We start from the raw sequence: 26,102 nt of genomic DNA on the forward strand, positions 1-26,102 counted from the left end.
ATGCTCCACTATGTTCATCGCAGCCTTATTTATAATAGCCAGAAAATGGAAAGAACCCAGATGCCCTTCAACAGAGGAATGGATACAGAAAATGTGGTACATCTACACAATGGAATATTACTCAGCTATCAAAAACAACGAGTTTATGAAATTCGTAGGCAAATGGTTGGAACTTGAAAATATCATCCTGAGTGAGCTAACCCAATCACAGAAAGACATACATGGTATGTACTCATTGATAAGTGGCTATTAGCCCAAATGCTTGAATTACCCTAGATCCCTAGAACAAACGAAACTCAAGACGGATGATCAAAATGTGAATGCTTCACTCCTTCTTTAAATGAGGAAAAAGAATACTCTTGGCAGGGAAGGGAGAGGCAAAGATTGAAACAGAGACTTAAGGAACACCCATTCAGAGCCTGCCCCACATGTGGCCCGTACATATACAGCCACCCAATTAGACAAGATGGATGAAGCAAAGAAGTGCAGACCGACAGGAGCCGGATGTAGATCGCTCCTGAGAGACACAGCCAGAATACAGCAAATATAGAGGCGAATGCCAGCAGCAAACCACTGAACTGAGAATAGGTCCCCTATTGAAGGAATCAGAGAAAGAACTGGAAGAGCTTGAAGGGGCTCGAGACCCCAAAAGTACAACAATGCCAAGCAACCAGAGCTTCCAGGGACTAAGCCACTACCTAAAGACTATACATGGACTGACCCTGGACTCTGACCCCATAGGTAGCAATGAATATCCTAGTAAGAGCACCAGTGGAAGGGGAAGCCCTGGGTCCTGCAAAGACTGAACCCCCAGTGAACTAGTCTATGGGGGGAGGGAGGCAATGGGGGGAGGGTTGGGAGGGGAACACCCATAAGGAAGGGGAGGGGGGAGGGGGATGTTTGCCCGGAAACCGGGAAAGGGAATAACACTCGAAATGTATATAAGAAATACTCAAGTTAATAAAAAAAAAAATCAAAAAAAAAATAAAAAAAAAAAAAAAAAAGAAAGCTAGATGGCTTTGTGAGCACAGATGTAAAAACTCTTTCAGTCATACCTTGGCTTGAGATTTTTAAGGGCAAATGTAATATTTTCTAAGATCTATGAGTACCAAAGGGACTTTCTTCCATGAGAATACATTTTTTTTATTAACTTGAGTATTTCTTATATACATTTCGAATGTTATTCCCTTTTCCGGTTTCCGGGCAAACATCCCGCTCCCCCCTCCCCTTCCTTATGGGTGTTCCCCTCCCAACCCTCCCCCCATTGCCACCATCCCCCCATAGACTAGTTCACTGGGGGTTCAGTCTTAGCAGCACCCATGGCTGAATTAACTATTATCATATTTTTATTTTCTTTTCCCTATTAAATGTCTGCTTCATATTTTCATATCCCTACCCATGAACTAAATGTTTCTTAAATTTATTAACATATTTGTATTCATATCTGGATGGCTTTTTTATACTGATGAAACCACAAAATTGTGTGTTTGTGTGTGTGTTTGTGTGTGTGTGTGTGTGTGTATGTGTTGAAATAGATTAATATACTCACTTAAAATATGTTTCAATGGTTTAGTGTACTCTATTTGCTATGGTTTATCTCTGAATACTAATCTTTCCATTGTCTTCTGTAGCCCAATTTCCATGCCTTTTACTTACTTATCCTTTTGGTATACAAAGACAAATTTTTTCTCTAATTACCCATAATTAATCATTCAAATGCTGTTTTCATTTAAGGAAAAGTTCACCATCCTTAGTAATCACAAATATGCACATTGTAATCATGTTGAAATTTTATGTTTCATTAATCGGGATCGTGAAGACCACACATGCTAACTAGGATGATGAGTAATAAGAAATCTCACCCACTGCTGGTGAAAAAAACACACTTTTACTGCCACATTGGAAATCAGTTTGGTTTCCTGGAAATGATTTACCTCAAGTTCCATGTGTACCATTGTTGATTATAAATTGATGTGAATCCATATCATATTATAGACATACTTACTAGTTCCTACTCATTGCACCTATAGTCATATTAGTTATAAATAGGAAATAGACTACCTTTCCATAGTGGAGAAATTGATAAAATATATGGTATATTACAAAATGAAATATTACTAGGCTATTAAAAATGAAGTAATGGATCTCATAGTTAAATGGATGGAACAACAACCACAACAAACCTCATTGTGAGTTATCCAGAACCTTAAAGACAAAACAGTCTGTATAGTTTATATTTGGATCTTTTACGACTTGACAAGAGCATACAAGAATTAGGATGGAGGGAAGGATTTTGTGACAATTGAGAAATAATATGAATAATTATTGTGATAATTTGGAATGACATTGGAATGCAGCAATTAAATGGAGATTGGGGAATGAAGAAGACACTGTGAAATACTAAGGGGGACAGCTAAAACTTTGAGTCAGATCAGTTCTTAATATATAACATAAATAAAATGTCTAAAGGAAATAAAAAATAATGGGAGAGAATGACCAAATTAGACATCTCTTCCCACCAAATGGATTCTCCAACCTCATGTATTGGCTATATCTACTATATTTTTTTGGCCAATGTCTCCTCATTGTAATACTCCAATCACTTCAAACTATTGCCTAAGCTACTGACTGCTCCATACAACTCATGATAGCTCTACTGTTGAAGACAACACCTACATTTTTTGAACATAGAGAAGACAAACAGGTGCCTAACTAAAACCTTTACCTGTTGAATACTATTGCTGGTTCTGAAATGTGTTTGGCATGGTTACGGAGGGAAAACTTAAACACCAACCCACCTCTATACTACTTGACCTACCACAGTCAGCTGCCTACAGGATACACTGCTGCAATAGTGGCACCATCAATGGAGTAAACAAGACTATCTGACTGGATACACAATGAGACAGAACACATTTCTACCGTTGTTCTCATGACAAAACACTGGAGGTTAAGGCTTAAAGCAGGTATTATTGTCTGCTATAGAAATGTAGCTACAAAATGATTCCTAATAACATTCTTTTATACCCATATATAAATATACTGCTCTCCTATTAACACAAAAGCTAGCATATACAATAGATGGAGCCAGTTATAGAGAACCATATCTCCACAATATGAAGAGCAAAAGACCTTGGACCATACTATCAAAAATGAGTCATTTCCATCTAATCTTTTCCTTCATAGCTCAGGAAAGATTTGTAGAAGGCATGGAAGAAATATTGTAAAGCCCAGTGTTGCTGGGAGGAATGCAAGCAAGTTAATAATGTCCAGATACAACAGGACTGATACACATATTAACTCATATAAATCAGGAAGTATTGCCTAGGTTCTGCACAGGTTTGCAGGTCAAAATTATTTTGATAGCTGAGTAATATTCCATTGTGTAGATGTACCACATTTTCTGTATCCATTCCTCTGTCGAAAGGCATCTGGGTTCTTTCCAGCTTCTGTCTATTATAAATAAGGCTGCTATGAACATACTGGAGCACGAACTGAATAATATCATCCTGTGTGAGGTAACCCAATCACAGAAAAACACACATGGTATGCACTCATTGATAAGTGGCTATTAGCCCAAATGCTTGAATTGCCCTAGATGCACAGAACACATGAAACTCAAGAAGGATGATCAAAATGTGAATGCTTAGCTCCTTCTTTAAAAGGGGAAAAAGAATACCCTCGGCAGGGAATAGGGAGGCAAAGATTAAAACAAAGGCAGAAGGAACACCCATTCAGAGCCTGCCCCACATCTGGCCCATACATATACAGCCACCCAATTAGACAAGATGGATGAAGCAAAGAAGTGCAGGCTGACAGGAACCGGATGTAGATCTCTCCTGAGAGACACAGCAAATACATAGGTGAATGCCAGCAGCAAACCACTGAACTGAGAACGGGACTACCGTTGAAGGAATCAGAGAAAGGACTGGAAGAGCTTGAAGGGTCTCGAGACCCCATATGAGCAACAATGCCAACCAACCAGAGCTTCCAGGGACTAAGCCACTACCCATGGACTGAACCTGGGCTCCAACCTCATAGGTAGCAATGAATATCTTAGTACGATCACCAGTGGAAGGGGAAGCCCTTGGTCCTGCTATGACTGAACCCCCAGTGAGTGTGATTGTTGCGGGGAAACCAGGAAAGGGAATATCAATCGAAATGTAAATAAAAGATACTCAAGTTAATAAAGAAAAAAAGGGAAAAAAGATTTAAAAAATTATTTGGCATCCAACCACTAATAGCTGGAACTGAATATGATCTACCTCATTAAGAAGCTCTCTCCAGTTGACAAATTTTCTGATATCAAAAACTGCTTTGTTCCAGTACAGTTTCATGGGAGTAGAATCCACACTGAGACAGGTGCTTCATTCTACCTTACATAAATAAAAGGTGATTTGGATTCATAATATATTACATTTTTAACCATGCTGGTAATTACTCATACATTATTATTCCCAAATTAATATTTTCTTCGGTTTTTCTATGTAAGCATGTATCTCTGTGTGTCTATGTGCTTCTTGTGTTTTATCCTTTCTGATACCTTTGGTTTTTTGTTCTGTATCAGTCGGGATTTTTTTTCTTTTCATATTTTCTAAGGGGTGGAATGAGAACATGACGATTAGGTTGTTGTTAAAATAGAAAAAAATCAGGGAGGGCAAAATAAGGAAGGATTAGAATATGTTGTTTGAAAAAGTCAATTTTCCAAAATTAGTATTTCAAACACTGATACAGATTACATATTCATTCATCTTCATGTATTAACATTTAATTAAGTAATTCTTCAGAGGCCACATTTCTCTTGGTCCAAAGAAAACTTGTCCAAGTCAAACCTCTACTTCTGCTCTGATGCTTTCCTAGATGGAACTCGGTTTTAAATGGAGTTCATTTTACATACTCTGTCCAGTCACTGGTGAGTTATACTATTTTTTCACTGAAACAGTGAAGTTTCATCCCTGGAACTGCCACATAGTGGGCATTCATCCTAGAATGAACAACATGTCTATGTCTCAATGGTTTTAAAAGAAAAATTACCATTTGAGTTGATTTGTATTGTTCTTTTGTTCAAACATATAATATTAAGTTACTGCAAAATATTTTACTCTACTTATGTCTGAGATAAAATTGTTATTTGTTCATTTATTTCATCATTTAACCTCACTTTTTTTGGTGATTTTTGATACATACTCCCAAACTGCAGCCTAGGGTTCCTTCTAAGTAGTGTAATCCAAAGTGTCCTCAGACAGGTACTTCAAGTTCATCTCTCTCAGTGTGGAATTACAGGTTATAGCATGGTACCTTCTATCTCCTTTTTTTATTCAAAAATTTCATTCCCCAAAAGAAAGGAAATATGAAATTAACAGGTAAATGAATGGAACTAGGACACATCATACAGAATGAATTAGCTCAGACCAACAAAACAAATATGTAATCTATTTGTTTATGTGTGGACATTAGCTGTTAAGTCAATGATTACCAATGTGCAATCTACAGAATCATAGAAATTGTGTTTAGAGTGAGGGACTAAGAATAATAGATAGGTCTCCTTAGGAGGGATAGAATAAATCGATATGCATCATAGGGTGGCTTGAAAATGGAGGGAACAAGTATGATAATTATTGAAGACATGAGTATAGCAAGGAAAATGGAGATAAGTAACATTAAGAGACATGGTTACTGTGTGAACAAACAGTAAGCCCTTTATGAATACATGCATATGAATGCAATTTAAATGATTTCTTTGAACACTATGCTCTGAAATTAGAGGTATTAGTTGCTAACAATAGGTTAAGTAGCAAGGCCATGGCTTGAGCATATACTTATTAGCAAGATGATCCTGAAGGCATGAATAATAAAAAGTCACATGCACACAACTGCTACTGTATATGGGACAAGAAAATTAAAAAGGATAAGGAACGAATGTGGAGTGGCACTTTGAGGTATTGAACTTCAATAATTGACCTAATAATGTTGATAGATTCCAATTCAACATAGATCTGTCTATCTATCTATCTACCTACTTACCTACATATATACCTATTTATTTATATTTTATTATTATGGATATAATAAAAATATGGCATCAGCAAAACTTCATGCATGTATTTCTGCATTTTGTTTCTGTGGGTGTATGTGTGTTTGTGTTTGTGTGTTTGTGTGTGTGTGTGTGTGTGTGTGTGAATTCCTTAGTGTGGTTTGATCTTATTCACATTTCCTTCCATTTCTTCCAGATGAAATCCTTCCCTGCTCATCTAGTTTTGTATCTTTTTCAGAAACAATTTAAACTGGGGTATATATAGCTGTGAATCCACCAACTTGTTACATTAACAGGCCTGGAAAAATTAGCTACTGATGCAATAGTGGTATGAGTGACATAAAAATAACCAGCCTACATTCTTGTTGGATTTAAGGCTTGTTCCCCAAATTGAAATGTATAAATTGTCCTGTTATTTGAATCAAAAACCTGTAGCCAAACATAATATAGGCCTGAAGTGAACGCAAATGTTATTACTCTGAGAAAGAACGTAGTATTAATCTAAGTCCTAATGACTTATCCTTAGACCCATAACTTACTGTAATTTTCAACCCTCTTGAGAGAAGATTCTTCTGCTAGAACATCATGCCTAACATAAATATCAATAGCTGTTCAAGATGCATGGAGTAAGAGAATGCTTAATTCCAGTCACTAAGTAAAATGTCTATATCATGTTTCTCTCCCAGGGTTCATGCTTCATTGTGGAAGAAAGGCTTGTCGAGTTATAAGTATTATAGACAGTATAGAACTAAAGTCAGCTTTCTTAAATGTTGTGACTACTGCTGACTACTACACACTGACTTCAGTGTAAGATACTCAGAGATTTATTCTCTCCCTCTCTCTCTCTCTCTCTCTCTCTCTCTCTCTCTCTCTCTCTGTGTATGTGTGTGTGTGTGTGTGTGTGTGTGTGTGTGTGTGTGTGTGTGTGTGTGCGCGCGTGCACCATGACCACATGTAAATGTCACAGAAAAATTTGGAGAGTCAGTTCACTACATGTGCATGTGTACGTATTCTAGGGAGCAAAGTCAAATCGTCAGGCTTAAACAGCAATCACCTTTGTCTGAATTGCCAGGGTGGCAGGATGCCTAGGCAGTCCCCACCTGCTTAGAAAGGGGAGAGGAAGAATAGGGGAAAGTTTGTGGGAGGGGTGGTGATTTGGGAGGGGGACAATGAGCATAATGTAAAGGGAAGAATTAAAATATAAAATTAAGTTTTAAAAAGTTAAAAATGATTTTCATATATATATATGTATATATATATATATGTTCTTGTAATAAATATACATGTCAGGAAACTGATAATATCATGGGTCTGTATTTCATTGGAGGGGAGTTTTTAAAAAACCATGGTATAAATATGAAGGGAAACTAGTGACAGACTAAGTGTCTTCAATAAGGCTTTTACTTCTGTGAACAGAAACCATGAGCAATGCAACTCTTATAAAGATCACATTGAATTCTGAACCGACTTATAGGTTCGAAGGTTCAGTCTATTATCTTCAAGGTAGAAGCATAGCAGTTTTAAGGCAGACATGGGGCTGTAAGAGTTGAGAGTTACACTTATATTATGAAGGCAGCAAGCAGAAGATTGGATCCCAGATAGCTATGATGTGGTTATTAAAGACCACACATACAGGGACACACCTACTCCAACAAAACTACATCTCCAAATAGTGCCACTAGCTGGGCCAACCATATACAAACCACTGAATTACATGGTGATGGTAGTAGAAGCTGAGATGTGAGGAGTGAATGTGAGGAAGGATAAATATCCCTAAAGTCGTTTTGAGAAAGGCATATGGAAACAAGCTTCTGCAAGAGGGGCTTCTCTACACACACACACACACACACACACACACACACACACACACACACACACAATATATATATATATATATATATATATATATATATATATATAAACTTTTTTCAAATAAGGATAACTAGTAATAAGACAATGGTTTCTCCACAGGACACTATAGCCAGACAAGTACATTGTCCTTTGCCACATTTGGTTGTCTACTTTGAATTTACTTTCCAGAGAATTCGCATACAGTCCATCCCATTACAAACCTTCTTGGTTACCATACAGAATTTGAGAGTAAGACCCTATTGCTGAGGTCAACACATGGTTAAGTCAAAGAACGGAGTGAATGTATCGAGCATTGACCAATAAGCTTGATTCTACTGTGTACCTTAGTGGATAGCTTTCATAGTACCAGAATAAATGAAGCAGGCTACTGCAGAAGAAGTATAATCACCACTTTGTCAAGCTTGGAAATAATTCCTGCCAATGAATACTTCTGATACAGTGATGACCTGCCTATCATGAGAATTACCAACATTTTTAGTTGGATTTGAGTCCCAAAAGGAAACCTATAATTGGCACAGTTTTCTGTAGTAGGATCCTGCAAATAAACAGGGCCTTCATACTACTTGCACAGTGACTACTATTATCATGCTAAGTCTTACTGATTTAAATCAATCCATAAGTCATAATCATACCCATAAATTAATGCCCCCATGAAAATATTCAAAGAATAGAAAATCTGGCATACCCTTGTATAAAATGTATAGGCATAGTTTATTGTTTAAATGGGAAGGCAGGGATTCTTGTTTATATTATATAAGTTAATATATGCAATTTTCAGTTTTAGCACATATTGTATTTTCTGTGTAACACTATGTGGCATGGAAATAATCATATACAAAGTAGTTGATAGTTTCCATAAACCTATTGGATGGTTCTGTCCATGGATTCATGGTTATTAAATGATTAAAATAGTGATATCGAAGAAAGTACCATCATGATATACATTAATGCTTTTGTGAATTTACATGAAGGAAGGATACCAGTAAAGGCAATGTGAGTAATGCATCATGATTCCAATTTGCTTCCACCAATATACTATGTAAATTTTATGATATTTCCTTTAACCATATGTGGGTCTTACTTGAAAAATGAGAGCTCAAATTGTTGAAATGCATAAAATAATATAGAAAACAATTAATATTGAAATTAATCATTTTTTTGGGCTCCGGTTTCTTTTAAAAACTCTAAAATAGGAAAATTATGAACTTAGGGGTTATATAAATTTCAGTCTAATCTATGAGTTACTTTCTTACGAGAGAGCAGTCTTAGGATTAAGTACTGAAATTTTGAACTTTATAAACAATGCTTTAATCATCCACTTGTGATATATGGGTGATTTTGGAAGCAGGTTTATAGTATGGAGAATCATTTCTCTGAGGAAAATAAACTGTGAGATAACTAAGGTTGAAAATTAAGAGGACTACTTCTAAAAGCAGTCCTGTAGCTAAATAAAAATTAAATTTCAGAAATTGTCTATGAGCTTGTGAGATTCAGAAAATATTATGAGAATATTTGTAATGCTTATTTCATCCTCATGTGTTTTCTAAAAATGTAAAATCTATTATTTTATAGTTGGCTATTGAGACCACTGGACACTTTGGCTTTGAATGCTCTATAGCTCTTGACAAAAATATATACAAGAATTCTTGGTGAAAATTTGTGACTGAAAAGGATGATTCATTAGAACTTCAGGGATGGACAGAATTTGGAAGACTTCTGATCATAAACCTATTAGTTATTATTAGTGGACAATATTTATTTCCTTAACTACCCTCTCTGATTTTGCAACCAAAATATTTTAGGGGTGTTCCGAAACAAGAATTTCTTAGTTCAGTTCATATATGAACTCAAAGAAAGAATTTCCACACTGGGACGTGGTGATTTGCCAGGCAATGGGAAAACTATATTTTACCTATGTCTTTACATATATATGATATCTAGTTCCATTTCTTTGGGGAGAAATTGTTGCTTTGCTATCAAAAAATAACATTTGAGTAGTAAGTATGATTAGGGAAACATTATAAAAATCCAAGGACAGAAAATGACTAAACATTTAGTACAATTTAACAAAAAATATATTACAAGGCCTGAAGGTAAAATACAAAAAGTGAAAATCATTACTACTAAGCTGCAAAAATTCAGAATAGTGGTATAAGGTATATGATATATATGCATATATATATATATATATATATATATATATATATGATTTCAAGAAGAACTTGCTGACAGGAGCCTTGTATGGCTGTTCCCTGAGCGATTCTATCAGGACCTAACCATAATAGATGCAGATAGAGTCAATCATCAGACTGAGCCTTGGAGACACCAATGGAATACAAATACATATATATATATATATATATATATATATATATATATATATTTGTTTGTAAGAGAGGAAGTAAATACTTTAGGAACAGAATTAATTTTATTCTAGAAAAAACATAACCTATCAAAGATTAATAGAAAATTGCAGACAAAAAATCTTTAACATGGAAAGACAAGTTGAACTGATCATTTTAATAGTTTAATAGTGTGTTAGAGGTTGAAGCCTTTTTAGTGTATTTGTCCTAGAAGGAGGCTTCAGTGGTTGCTTTAACAAGGAACTTATTTGTCCAATATGCGGATGTGAAAAAAAAACTTTTAAGAATAAACTATCCTCATGGATAGTTTTGAGGCATACATGCATTCAGAGGCAAACAGGACCCACCATTTGTGCTGAATGTTCTTATATCATACAGTACATTTCCACATAGTACAGACCCAGTGTTCTGGCCTTACTGAAAACAAGTATATTTCTTGGCAGTGATCTGAGAGTACTAATGGATATAACTGTGGGAAGAATCTGGATCTAGGGCTGTCAAGAGCACTGCTACCTCCTTGGATTCTGAGAAAAATGACATGGTCATTCTTACATTGAAAGAATTTTTCAAGTAACTTGTCATTAATTTTTTAATTCATCATTGTATTCATTTACACTCAAATGATATCCCTTTTATCTGTTATCCCTCCACAACGCCCCATCCCATTCCTTCTCTCCCCATTCCCTTTGCCTCTATGAACGTGCCTCTCTACCCATTCATCCACTCCTGCCTCATCACTCTAGCATCATCCTAGGTGGGGTCTTAGGAATCCAGAGGACCAAGGGCCTTTCCTCCTGTTGATATTAGATAAGGCCATCCTCTGCTACACATGAATCAATAGCCATGTGGATCTCCAGGTATACTCTTTGGTTGGTGGTTTACTCTGGTAGCTCTGGCTGGTCTGTTTAAATCATATTGTTCTTTCAATGGGGTTGCAATCGCCTTCAGCTCCTTCATTCCTTCCCCTAGCTATCCCATTGGAGTCTCCAAGGCTCAGTCTGATGATTGGTTGTATCTGCATCTATTTTGGTTAGGTGCTGATAGAACCACTCAGGGAATAGCCATACCAGGCTCCTGTCAGCAAGTGCTTCTTGAAATCAGCAGAAGGGTTGGGGTTTGGTGTCTGCAGAAGGAACAGATTCCTTGATAGGGCAGTCTCTGAATGGCCTTGCCTTCAGGTTCTATTCCAGTTGTGGGGCCCGTCTTTCCTTTTGTCAGGAACATTTCTAGATTAAAATTTTTGAGATTGGTGGGTGGCCCCATCCCTCTACTAGGGGTGGTGCCTATCTACTGCAGGTGGTATCTACAGGTTCTATCTCCCCTTTTGGGGGTACTTTTGCTAAAGTCATCCCTGTTTGGTCCTAGGAGCCTCTTGTTTCCTTGGTGACTGGGAATTTTTAGGAGATACCACCAGTTCTGCAGTCTCCACTACTAATTATTTCTATTCAGTTTCCTGACTTTCTGTATTTCTCTTCTATCGATCCCAATACCTGATCTTGTCCTGTCTTTTCCCCTTTGCCTCCTCTCTTCCTTCCAGGTCCCTCCCTTCCTCTATCTCCTGTGATTATTTTGTTCTCCCTTCTATGTAGGATTTATGCATCCACATTTTGGTCTTCTGTCTTCTTAACCCAGATATCACTCAACACTGTGTCCATAAATAATTGAATGAATAATGAAAATATGGTACATTAACTCAATGAAATGTAACTCATTCTTGAAATAATAAAATCATGGAACTCTTACTTAAGTGAATAGAACTAGGAAAAAGTCATCCTGAGTGAGAAAACTCATCCTGAGTGAGGTACTCAGAAACCCAAAGTAAAATTTAGGGTGTTATCACTTAAAAGTGCTTCTTAGGTTTTGTTATTTTGTCTATTTCTTCAGAGTTGAGGACAGAACCCAGGGCCTTGCCTAGCAAGTGCTCTACCAGTGAGCTAAATCCCCAACCCCTAGGTTTTAATCCTTACAAATGCATCTAAGAATCCTTAAATCCTCAGTGGTAAGATATAGAGTGAGGAACTAGAAATTATAGAAGGTTTTCCTGAATAACTAAAAACAAAATTAAATCTGGAGACATGTGGTGTAATGTGGTAGTTGAATGGGAATATCAAATGCAGAAGTGGAGGAAAGAGGGGTAAGGGACACCAGAATCTGTGGACTATCTGAAGAATGTTATAGAAAAGTACTACAGTAGAGGCTTCTTAATATATAATATGTTAATGGTATATTCTTAAAACACATCATATAATAATGGAGAGAGTACAACCTAACTGCCATCTCTCATTAGCAAAGCCATTCCAGTGTCATGCATGAGTTACATCTATTTGAGTCTTGATGACTGAGATCACACAGAAACTCCCAAACAAGTTACTTTCCTACCCACATCACTGGTTGGTTTACAAAAACTGATGGCAAAACCATATTGATGAAACAACACTTACCTATCTCATTGAACATGAAGAACTTAAGTTGGTGACCAACTGGAGTATTCACCCCTTCTAGATGGTGTTCATGGATTGGAAAATTTATTCATAATTCCTGAGGAGAAAAGGAAAGGTGAACATAGCTGAAATCTTTCAATTTACAATGATGGACTGGCTACAGTGTACACGAGTGCAATAGTTGTACAAATGTGATGAGAGTAACAATTACGTGAAAGGATTTATTGCCCAGTTCATGAGACATGTTCCTGACATACCTCATATGTCCAAGAAAAGAAAAATAAGTAGATTGTGGACCAAGGGGCATATCAAACACCATTTTTTTCTGCAAAAGCAATGTACCAATTTAAAGAATCCTAAAGATATTCTGTTATTCCCATTAATAAGTATATTACTCAGCCATGATCACAGAAGCTACAATCTGTTTTTGATGGAAACAAAGGCAGAGACACATACCTGAACACTGTGTAGAGATTAAGAGAAATTTGGTAACTCAGTTGTAAATGCAAATTCTCTATTAATACTCTCCCTTCCTCTCTCATGGATCTTTTTCTTGGGAGAAAACTGAGAGCACCTGGGAATGGGAAGAATATAACAAAGAACCAATGTCTTTCAGATGTAACAGACATGACTAACTCACATATGATCTCACATAGAACATGACAGCATGATATGGTTTCCATAGATTAAAGTGAATTGACTCCCACTACTGAGGGAAATAAATAAACATGATCTGCCATCTCTAACCATGAAGCTATTTCCAATATAGAAAGGTTCCTAAAGGAGAAATTATTTTAATATGGCGGAGTCTAATTGGTTATAGAAATTGCACTTATGGAAGGTTTTATTCAAAGCATAGACAGGCAAATCATATGAACTCAAATGTATTTTGACAATAATTTTATGAATCCTAATGCTGTATCTCTCAACATAAAAAGATGACATAATTGAACAAAAGAGAAAATTGGAAAGAGCCTCAGTTCGCTTCAGGAGATTTTATGATAAGGTCATGAGGTATACACACAATAAACATTCTTTGCTAGACACAGAGGATTCATCCTTGTGCTATCATGGAATGTTTCCCTGGTGGTTAACTTTCATAATGCTCTAAAACACTATTCAGGCTCCATTAAGAAAAAAAATAATGGTTTTCTTATCCATTAATAATCCTTATATGCTACAATAATGAATGGCCTGGTAAAATGCATTAACATCACAAATGTACAAAGGTATTTTGTGCTTAACCAACCACATTATTAATTAGAAGTGAGGCCAGTTCTACAGGACAGAATTTATGAATGATAGTACAAACATGATCAATAAACTCAGCTAGGGAATTTAAAGACCCTAGCAGAGAACACACTGACATTGTTTTTCTAAATCTCCATTTTGTCAAGTTCCTTTTTAAATATTTCTGATATGTCCTTTGGTATGTGTTGCTGATTATTTCCATAGATAACACTTTCATTACTAATGTTTTGTTGGCACAATAATACATATTTACATAAGGCACTGTGAATAAGCAACAGTCAGTACTCAGACATAGTAGGGGATTCTAAAAGTCCCCAGATGGGTAAAAGCTAGAGGACTGGAACAAATGCTATGGGATGTCTCTATAAATGGCATGGCTGTTGTAAACATGGCCTCCTAAAGTTAGGGTTACATGTGTGACCCTCAAAAGCCTGAGCAAATATTCAAGAAAGGAAGGAGGGCTTCTCAATATCCCAACCCTATATGCACACATCCTTACTGACATAGATGGCTACCAGAGTAGCAAGTTTCCTGTTTCCTTAGAGATGTGGTCACTGGTAAGGATAAACAGAACATATTTCAGAAAAAAATAAAACAACATACAACAAAAGAATAGGGAGCATCCTGCTAAATGGTGATAAATTCAAAACATTTTTATTAAAATCAGGAACAAGAGAAGGAAGTTTATTCTTCCTGTCTTAGTCAGCATAGTATTAGGAGACTCCTTTGAATATGATATGATTTTATGCTTAAAAGTTCATAAATGTGGCATCAGGAACCTGACAATTCTGATAATTACATTCAGCAATGTAGCAGTATAAAAAATTTATGAAAATTCATGTCCTGAAATAACAAATACTTTGAGTAACAAACTATAGAAACACTATCATTTATAAAACATTATATATCATATTGTGATATATGTCATATACCATGTTATATAAAATATACATATATATTACATATGTATATATTTGATTATCAATAATATTCATCACATAAATTAAAAAATAGTGTTGTAAAATTAGATGGAGACAAGAAAGATTCCCTGTAAAATAAACCTGAATAATGATCAAAGTTCAGGTGGTATCTGCATGGCAGATTTCAAATTATTGTATAACATAGCTGAAGTAACAAAACTGTAGTGAATATTGCCACTCTGTTATATCTGTATTAATTAACACCTCTTTAGAAGCAAGAACCTTAGCCAACCCTCAGACTGCTGTTGACTTGGATCAACATAGTTTTGAATTTAAGATTTTTTTAAGTCTCAAACACAAACAACATTTTGAAATAAAAAACAAAATACAATGAGTAAAAGAATAGGATAAGCCTCTGAGGAAATCTGTGTCTCAAAGCCTATTATTAGTCTGCATTGTTTCCTCTGTACACATCTGAGAGCATTTAATTTAGTGTTTTTAAGGAATACTTGAGTGTGTTAACAGTTGGGTCTCTGATTCTTGTGTCTGCTCATTTTCCTTCTGTTGGATTGCCTTGTCCACCTTCAATATGTTATTACTATATCTTATTATATTTCATTTTGTTTATGTTTGGTTGTTATCCCTTGACTGTTCTTTTCCTCATGAGAGACAGAAAGGGAAGTGATCTGGAAGTGAGGGGAGGTGGTTAGAAACTGGGATGAGTTAAAAAGAGGAAAAATGTAATCATGATATAAATAAAATAAATAAGAATGGAAATGAAAAACTGGACAAAAATCAATTTTCAATTAAAATACACCATTTTATAAAGAAAAACAAAATACAATTCCAAAAAAGACCAGAAATAATTCAAACAGAAACAAAAGCAAAAACACCCTTGTGGCTTTATCCGATGGAGGATGGCCAACCTCCCCAACAAACAAACCACCCAAAAAAAAAACCCAAAACCAAATCTGCATTCTATTTTGCATATCTTATAAAATTCATCCATATCAGAGGATGAAAGCAAAGTATAGACTACATATCCAAAGAAAGTTATTTCCAATCCACCAGTTTATTGTTGAATATGGGCAAAATTAAAAAGACACTAAAGCATTATGTGATCACAGAAGAAAATGGTTTATCATTCTGTACTACTCTATGCATTGTATGTCATCTGAGTATGTTTGTAAGTGTTTTTGTGCATGTATATATATATATATATACATATATATATACATATATATATATATGTGTTTCCACATGCCTGCAGTTCACACACCCAACTTCACTCTGCCCACTACTCTTTCTTACAGCCATTTTGAAACACTTATCCTTTATTGTAGCTATCATAACATCAAAACTCATTCTTACCTGATACCCCTAACTATTCAGAAACTGGAGGTGCAAACAACGTGATCTATTGTGTGCTTTCCCTCTGATGATAATCTGTATGTTAACTCTGAAGTGTTTTTTATTCCTTCAAATCTTTCAGTCTATGACAGATAACCAGATACCACTGTAACTTCATTTATGGATGTAATTTTTATGCAAAATACATTTATGAACTTAAATTCCTTTTTATTTTTCTGATTGCCATTACTCCCACACACCAGTAATCCACAATACTGTCAGCTCTTTGAAATGCTAATATTCACCCTGTAAGAGAACTGAACTGAAGTGATAGGGCAGATTGACAGCTCAAGGGGAGGGGCACTGCAGCAAACACAACACAGGACAGGACAAAGGAAGCCAGGTCCTGATCTGATAGGTTTCTCATCTGACAGGTAGTTCAGAGTCAAAGGCTTGAGATGTATAGAATAATCTTCTATTACAACCAATTTGCCATATTTAGTGTGAAAAAATCACGTCTATGAAACAAATTATGGGGATATGAGATAGCTGACCTTGTTTGCTGCATTGCCTTGCTGACCAGTCCTAGGGTGCTTTGACAGGCATCTTTGTCTGCCTCTTCTCTGAACAGGAACTGCTGCATGACTTAAGTAATCACACTGTAACCCGCCCCTGTTCTGTGCTAGTGAGCTAGCATAACCCTCCAATCACGCATGCGTGCATGGTTGCCAGGCTGCAGAGATTCAAATTCTTTTCGAAAGCTAATGAAACAAGGCAGGCAAATGTGATCTTTAAGCTGTACTATTGCTAGAATGAAAGCGCTGGGTCTTCAAAAACCCCTGTATAAATTGGTCAGGGATAAATTCAAGGTGCTTTTTGGGCAATGATGCCTACAGTATATTGAATTATATTCACATTTAGATCTCTATACAAAGGAAAGAAGGAGTGCTTAGGAAAAATGTAACAAAATTAGAGAATGTACGAAACCACTAGATACTTGTAATATCAGGAGAAATCACTAAAGAATGAAAGATGCTAATTTAATAATATTCTGCATTAGTCAGATTTTGCTTGATTAGGTGGATTTTTAAAGGATCTGATGTGCTCATGTAAATGAAGCACTTGCCATTAACATAACTTTTGTTATTAACTAAAGCATTAGTTTGTGATTCAATGATTATTTTTTTCTTCTGTTTTAAAATTGTTACTTTGATATATTTACTTTTTTGTTTGTTTTTCTTTTAAATAGGTGCTTACTTGTTCAATTTAGCTGGAATGGAAATTCACTTTGATGACAGGGCTGTCATTTAACTCAGATTTATTGACTTCTGACTTGTAAGTGCTACATGTAAACTCACATGTCACCACTGTTAGCTAGATTTTTAATGTTAATTAGGTGTACATATATACATTCTCTCTGTCTCTATCACTGAGATTCTGTCTCTCTGTTTTTAAGCCTGAACTTGTGTCTGTGTAGGTGTGTCTTTCTCTGTCTCTCTGTCTGTCTGTGTGTGTCTCTCTCTCACTCTCGCTCTCTGCTCTGTCTCTGACCCTGTCTCTGTCTTTGTCTCTCTCTGTCTCTCTGTCTCTCTCTCTCTCTCTCTTTCTCTCTCTGTGTGTGTATGCATATGTGTAGAGGTATTAGGTGCTAAAGGCTGTATATGTCTCAAGATATGCAGTGACATGTAATTTGAGATTCCTGACATGAGTTCTGAGAAATAATTTTGTCGTGCAGTATTACTTTTTATAAGCAGAAGCATCACTCAACATCACTATGCAACTTTAAACCTTGGTGATTCTGATGCCCAATGAATATGAAAATGGGGTACAAACAAAAATGTAGAGTAGCTCCTGAATGTTAATGATTGTACAATCATTTATGTTTCAATAAATGTAAATTATATTGACTTAATAATATCCTTTTCTGCAAGACAAAGTGTACTGGGGAAAGGGAAATGCATCAGGAATTACAGAATGTGCTTCGAATTTGGACAATCAGCCCTGTGTCTGACAATCAAGGAAGGAAATCATTTGCAAAACCAACAAGGTGACTTTGAATGCATACGGGAATACTCAGCTTCCTATTCTATAGCATTACTTTCAGAAGCTATCCCTGTGTGGCTAACTTTACTTCAATATAGGACTGAGCAGATAAGGATGGCAATATATTAATACATATCATATTGAGAGAAGGAAAGACCACTCTTAAACAAGCTGGGCTACTGCAGATCAGACCCTCTGAATCTTCTGTCAATGCTGGAGATGTTTAAAACTTGCTGCAAAGGGGGCTGGGGATTTAGCTCAGTGGTAGAGCGCTTACCTAGGAAGCGCAAGGCCCTGGGTTCGGTCCCCAGCTCCGGAAAAAAAGAACCAAAAAAAAAAAAAAACTTGCTGCAAAGATTATTCTGCAATCTTGATTTTAAAGATACCTTTCAAAGATTGATTCCTAATATTAAAAATCCTGTGAAATTACAATGCCGTAGTATTGTATTTATCAAAATTGTCAGAGGGTACTTGGTAACAAGCACACAAGTTACAGTAATGTATTATATAGAGAGGCAATGTTTGCATCAATAGCTTTTTTTCGGGACAGGAAGATGCTGTGCAGAATAAACAGGATTGAAATGTACAGTGTCCCGTCTTAATCTGCCAGCTATTGGGTTAAAAATAATGGTTTTTATGTAAGGGATAATGGCAACGATAATGTATGGTTTTCTAAACAAGAAAATGAATCCTAAATGTTTTTACATTTTATACATGTACTGTGTGTCAATGTGAGATCAGGACACTGAAAACACTGAATGAAATCCCTGTGTTTCATCATATTGTTGTGTGTTTGTTTGTTTGTTTGTTTTTACTGGATTTTTTTATTTATATTTCAAATGTTATTCACTTTCCCAGTTTCATAGACATAAGTCCGCTATCCCATCTTCCTTCCTTCCTTCTCTAAGGGTTTTCTCATCTCCATCAAGTCCCTCCTGCCTTCCCCCCAACATTCCCCTAGAGTGAGAGTCCAACATTGGCAGGACCAAGGGCTTCCCCTTCCACTGGTGCCAAAACAAGTCTATTCTCTGCTACCTATGCAGTTGCAGCCCTGGGTCAGTCCATGTATAGTCTTTAAGTAGTGGTTTAGTCCCTGGGAGCTCTGGTTTTTTGCTATGGTTGTTCTTATGGCATTCCAAGCCTCTTAAGTTCTTTCAGTCCTTTATTTCCTCCAATGGTGATCCTTCATTTGCTGCTCCAAACTCTGCATCCATACCCCCACCTATGAATATTCTTGTTTCCCCTTTTATGAAGGAGTGAAGAAGAAGCTCACATTTTATGAGCTTTTCATTTTCTCTGATTAGTGGTGTCCTCCTTTTACCCTCTTCCTCCCTTTTCTCCTCTGATTCCTCCTCCTTTTCTCCTTTATTTTATTTCTAGTTTTGTTCATATTCTGTTTAATTTTTGGAATTTGTGAGACAGTGTCACATTCTGTAGAGTAAGTTGGGCAAAAATATGAAGTAAATATTTTGCTTCTATTTCTTGAATGATGATTAATATGTAAGTCAATATATCTTGAATGCTTTAATTTGATTTGTAAATGTGAATTTGACTTTGATCATTAATTACTTTTAGAATTTTTTGTTTTGTGAAAAGGTCCAGTCATGTTGGCACATGCCCTTATATCTAACAATTTAGAGTCATAGGAAGAGAGTCTACTATGAGTATACTTACAGCCAGAATTACATTTTAGAATTTGTAACAAAAACAAAAATATATTAATAAAATTCAAATTGTAGTATAGTAGCAAAAAATTATTTCTTCTCTTTCTGTATTTCTAGTGATAAGCAACAGGTTGCTGAATTAGCAATTTATATCTCAAACCGCAGAGAAGAAGCAGAGAGACTTCTCTCAAAACCTTCCACAAACAATCATCAACTAGGAGTCAACTGTTTAAAAATTAGAAACTAATCATTGACATCCCATTGAAACCACTGCATTCTACTCCTTGTCACCACATACTTACAATCAATTTATAATAAAAATATACTATACAAATTTAAAAGACCCCATTATTTTTCATAGAATGAACCATGTTTAAAACCTTAAAGTGTCATTGAGCCTCAAGTCAATACTTTCAATGTTAGCCCTGTAAAATCAAAATATAGTTACATATTTTTAGCATACAAGCACATAAAGCATATATCACTTTTTCTCTAAAATGATTTTAGGCTGATCTGATTAATGGTTAGGATGACCTTCAGCATCATATTATTCTGTCCCTACCTCCTGGCTGCTGTTGTTCCTTGTGTGTATAGTATATCTGCATTTGTGATGAAGGTCAAAGTCAAATCTGTTTATCTTAGGCAAATATTTTACCAAAGGTTGAATATCAAACATATCTGTCCTTGGAATTAAAAACCCAATAGTATTTTCCATTTTCAAGTCTTTCACACTCCAAATTCTCTATAAAACTCTAACATCTCATTTTGAAAAGGGGGCTCCTTTAAAATGTATTTTATTACCTCCAGAGAGAAGAAGCAATCAATTATGTGAACAGAGCAAAATCAAACCACAATGGTGTTAGTACCTCAACATCTTATTGCCTGTGATCCACTTACTATTTTCTGGTATATTTGAAAGGGTCTGAGCAACATCATCATCATCAACAACAACAACAACCTCATTGTGAGTTATCCAGAACCTCAAAGACAAATACAGAATGTATCTGCTTATATTTTGATATTTAAGCCCTGACAATGGCATACAAAATTAGTCAGGAAGAAAGGATTTTATGAGGGTAGAGAAACAATATAAAAAATTATGGGGCATATTTGGGGGATACATTGGAATGTAGCAAATAAATGGAGATGGGGGAATGGAAAGGATAGAGTGGAATACTGAGGAGGACAACTATATGTAGGAGTCAGATCATTTCTTTTTTTATTTATTTTTTTTATTAACTTGAGTATTTCTTATATACATTTCAAGTGTTATTCCCTTTCCCGGTATGCAGGCAAACATCACCCTCCCCCCTCCCCTTCCTTATGGGTGTTCCCCTCCCAACCCTCCCCCCATTGCCGCCCTCCCCCCACCAGTCTAGTTCACTGGGGGTTCAGTCTTAGCAGGACCCAGGGCTTCCCCTTCCACTGGTGCTCTTACTAGGATATGCATTGCTACCTATGAGGTCAGAGTCCAGGGTCAGTCCATGTATAGTCTTTGGGTAGGGGCTTAGTCCCTGGAAGCTCTGGTTGCTTGACATTGTTGTACTTTTGGGGTCTCGAGGCCCTTCAAGCTCTTCCAGTTCTTTATCTGATTCCTTCAACGGGGGTCCTATTCTCAGTTCAGTGGTTTGCTGCTGGCATTCACCTCTGTATTTGCTGTATTCTGGCTGTGTCTCTTAGGAGCAATCTGCATCCGGCTCCTGTTGGTCTGCACTTCTTTGCTTCATCCATCTTGTCTAATTGGGTGGCTATATATGTATGGGCCACATGTGGGGCAGACTCTGAATGGGTGTTCCTTCAGTCTCTGTTTTAATCTTTGCCTCTCTCTTCCCTGCCAAGGGTATTCTTGTTCCCCTTTTAAAGAAGGAGTGAAGCATTCACATTTTGATCATCTGTCTTGAGTTTCATTTGCTCTAGGCATCTAGGGTAATTCAAGCATTTGGGCTAATAGCCACTTATCATGAGTGCATACCATGTATGTCTTTCTGTGATTGGGTTAGCTCACTCAGGATGATGTTTTACAGTTCCAACCATTTGCCTACGAATTTCATAAAGTCGTTGTTTTTGATAGCTGAGTAATATTCCATTGTGTAGATGTACCACATTTTCTGTATCCAATCCTCTGTTGAAGGGCATCTGGGTTCTTTCCAGCTTCTGGCTATTATAAATAAGGCTGCAATGAACATAGTGGAGCACGTGTCTTTTTTATATGTTGGGGCATCTTTTGGGTATATGCCCAAGAGAGGTATAGCTGGATCCTAGTTCACTGGGGGTTCAGTCTTAGCAGGACCCAGGGCTTCCCCTTCCACTGGTGCTCTTACTAGGATATGGATTGCTACCTATGAGGTCAGAGTCCAGGGTCAGTCCATGTATAGTCTTTGGGTAGGGGCTTAGTCCCTGGAAGCTCTGGTTGCTTGGCATTGTTGTACATATGGAGTCTCGAGCCCCTTCAAGCTCTTCCAGTTCTTTATCTGATTCTTCAACGGGGGTCCTATTCTCAGTTCAGTGGTTTGCTGCTGGCATTCGCCTCTGTATTTGCTGTATTCTGGCTGTGTCTCTTAGGAGCAATCTACATCCGGCTCCTGTTGGTCTGCACTTCTTTGCTTCATCCATCTTGTCTAATTGGGTGGCTATATATATATGGGCCACATGTGGGGCAGACTCTGAATGGGTGTTCCTTCAGTCTCTGTTTTAATCTTTGCCTCTTTCTTCCCTGCCAAGGGTATTCTTGTTCCCCTTTTAAAGAAGGAGTGAAGCATTCACATTTTGATCATCCGTCTTGAGTTTCATTTGCTCTAGGCATCTAGGGTAATTCAAGCATTTGGGCTAATAGCCACTTATCATGAGTGCATACCATGTATGTCTTTCTGTGATTGGGTTAGCTCACTCAGGATGATGTTTTCCAGTTCCAACCATTTGCCTACGAATTTCATAAAGTCGTTGTTTTTGATAGCTGAGTAATATTCCATTGTGTAGATGTACCACATTTTCTGTATCCATTCCTCTGTTGAAGGGCATCTGGGTTCTTTCCAGCTTCTGGCTATTATAAATAAGGCTGCAATGAACATAGTGGAGCACGTGTCTTCTTTATATGTTGGGGCATCTTTTGGGTATATGCCCAAGAGAGGTATAGCTGGATCCTCAGGCAGTTCAATGTCCAATTTTCTGAGGATTCTCCAGACTGATTTCCAGAATGGTTGTACCAGTTTGCAATCCCACCAACAATGGAGGAGTGTTCCTCTTCCTCCACATCCTCGCCAGCATCTGTTGTCCCCTGAGTTTTTGATCTTAGCCATTCTCACTGGTGTGGGGTGAAATCTCAGGGTTGTTTTGATTTGCATTTCCCTTATGACTAAAGATGTTGAACATTTCTTTAGGTGTTTCTCAGCCATTCGGAATTCCTCAGCTGTGAATTCTTTGTTTAGCTCTGAACCCCATTTTTAATAGGGTTATTTGTTTCCCTGTGGTCTAACTTCTTGAGTTCTTTGTATATTTTGGATATAAGGCCTCCATCTGTTGTAGGATTGGTAAAGATCTTTTCCCAATCTGTTGGTTGCCGTTTTGTCCTAACCACCGTGTCCTTTGCCTTACAGAAGCTTTTTAGTTTTATGAGATCCCATTTGTCGATTCTTGATCTTAGAGCGTAAGCCATTGGTGTTTTGTTCAGGAAATTTTTGCCAGTGCCCATGTGATAATATATAACATAAATAACAAATAAAGGATATTAAAAAATGGGAGAGAATGATAGAACTAGACATCTCTTCCCACCGAATGAAATCTCCGACCCCATGTATTGGCTACATTTACTATATTTTTTGGCCAATGTGTCCTCATTGTAATACTCCAATCACTTCAAGCTATTGCCTAAGGTACTGATTGCTGCATACGGCTGGTGATGGCTCTATTGTCGAAGACAACACCTACATTTCTTTTGAACATAGAGAAGACAAACAGGTGCCTCACTAAAACATTTACCTTTTGAATAGTGTTGCTGGTACAGAAATGTGTTTGGCAGGGTTATTGTGGGGAAAATTAAACGCCAACCCACCTCTATACTATTTGACCTACCACACTCAGCTGCCTACAGGATACAATGCTGCAACCGTGGAACCTTCAAGGGAATAAGCAACCACTATATGACTGGATTTGAGACATACAGAGTGAGATAGAACACATTTCTTCCATTGTTCTCATGACAAAATACTGGGGTTTAAGGTTTAAAGCAGGTATTATTGTCTGCTATGCAAATGTAGATACAAAATGATTCCTAATAACATTCTGTTATGCCCATATATCAGTATATTGCTCTATTGTCATCACAAAAGCTAGCATATATAATAGATGGGGCCAATTACAGAGAACTATATCTGCACAATATACAAAGTGAAACACCTTGGATCAAACTCTCATAAATAAGTCATTACCAGCTAATCTCTTCCTTCATGGCTCAGGAAAGATTTTTGGAAGTCATGGTAGAAATATTGTAAGGCACTGGGAGGAATGCAAGCAAGTGATCAATAATGTCCAGACACAACAGGACTGATATACATATATACTTATATAAATCAGGAAGCCATGCAAAGGATATGCACAGGTTTTGCAGGTCAAATTATTTGGTGTCCAACCACTAATATCTGGATCTCAATATGATCTAAGAAGCTTCTCACTAAGATGATCTCTCATTGTGTCATAATTTCTAATATCAAAAGTGCTTTGGTCCAGTACAGTTTCATGGGAATAGAACCTACAATCAAGCAGGTACTTCATTCTACCTTACATAAATCAATGGTAATTTTGAATGTTTTTATTCATAATATATTATATTTTTGACCATGCTTGTAATTTCTCATATATTTTGACTCCCAATTTAATATTTTCTTCGACTTTCTCTGTAAGTATGCATCTCTGTGTGTCTATGTGCTTCTTATGTTTTATGGTTTTTGATTCGATTGGTCGTTTGTTCTGTTTTAGTCAGGTTAGTTTTTTCTTTTCATGTTTTCTAAGGGGTGGGGTGAGAACAAGAGGAAATAGGTCATTTTCCAGATTGAAAGAATCAGGGAGGATGAAATAATGAGGCGGAATATATTGTCTGAAAAAATCAATTTTCAAAAATTATTAATTCAAAAACTGATATAGATTGATATTATTTCATCTTCATGTATTAACATTTAATTAAGCAAGTCTTCAGAGCATAAATTTCTATTGGTCAGAAGAAAACTTGTGCAAGTCAATCCTCTATTTCTACTCTGATGCCTTCCTGGATAGAACTCTGTTTTAATTGGAGTTCATTTTACATACTCTTTCAACTCACTGGTGAATCAAATTATTTCTTTCACTGAAACAGTGACGTTTCAACCCAGGAACTGCCATATCCTGGGCATACTTCCTAGACTGAGCAACGCCCCTATGTCTCAATGGTTTAGAAAAGAATGAATATCATTTGATTTGATTTGTACTGTCCTTTTTTTCGAGCATGAAATATAAAGTTACTGAAAAATATTCTACTCTAATTATGTCTCAGATAAAGTAGTTATTTGTTTATTTATGTCATTTAAACTCACTTCTTTTGGTGATTTGTGAGGCATCCTCCCAAACTGCAGCCTAGGGTTCCCTCTCACTAGTTTAATCCAAAGTGTACTCAGACGGGTAGTCCCAGTTCATCTCTCTCAGTGTGGAATTACAGGTTACAGCATGGTACCTTTCGTCTATATTTTATTTTTTTTATTTTTTTTTATTTTTTTAATTAACTTGAGTATTTCTTATATACATTTCAAGTGTTATTCCCTTTCCCGGTTTCCGGGCAAACATCCCCCTCCCCCCTCCCCTTCCTTATGGGTGTTCCCCTCCCAACCCTCCCCCCATTGCCACGCTCCCCCCATAGTCTAGTTCAATGGGGGTTCAGTCTTAGCAGGACCCAGGGCTTCCCATTCCACTGGTGCTCTTACTAGGATATGGATTGCTACCTATGAGGTCAGAGTACAGGGTCAGTCCATGTATAGTCTTTGGGTAGGGGCTTAGTCCCTGGAAGCTCTGGTTGCTTGGCATTGTTGTACATATGGAGTCTCGAGCCCCTTCAAGCTCTTCCAGTTCTTTCTCTGATTCCTTCAACGGGGGACCTATTCTCAGTTCACTGGTTTGCTGCTGGCATTCACCTCTGTATTTGC

General features: G+C 36.8%; 1 long non-coding RNA gene across 12 annotated transcripts in view; it reads right to left on the reverse strand.

The window, feature by feature from the left end:
- Positions 1 to 26,102, reverse strand: part of LOC134483413 (uncharacterized) — a 204,202-nt gene that overhangs the window by 19,348 nt on the left and 158,752 nt on the right. For 9 of the 12 annotated variants that reach the window (XR_015646613.1, XR_015646594.1, XR_015646578.1 and 6 more), the window contains 2 exons: positions 13,167 to 13,284; positions 12,711 to 12,807 (listed from right to left, as the gene is read on the reverse strand). This is a non-coding gene — a long non-coding RNA (uncharacterized LOC134483413). Of the gene's footprint in view, positions 1 to 12,710; positions 12,808 to 13,166; positions 13,285 to 16,785; positions 16,913 to 26,102 lie in introns of those variants that run through there. The other 3 variants (XR_015646589.1, XR_015646582.1, XR_015646602.1) reach the window with 3 other exon arrangements.

The sequence above is a fragment of the Rattus norvegicus genome, chromosome 1 (genome assembly GCF_021556685.1).
Source record: "Rattus norvegicus strain SHRSP/BbbUtx chromosome 1, alternate assembly SHRSP_T2T, whole genome shotgun sequence".
NCBI classification, from domain to species: domain Eukaryota; kingdom Metazoa; phylum Chordata; class Mammalia; order Rodentia; family Muridae; genus Rattus; species Rattus norvegicus.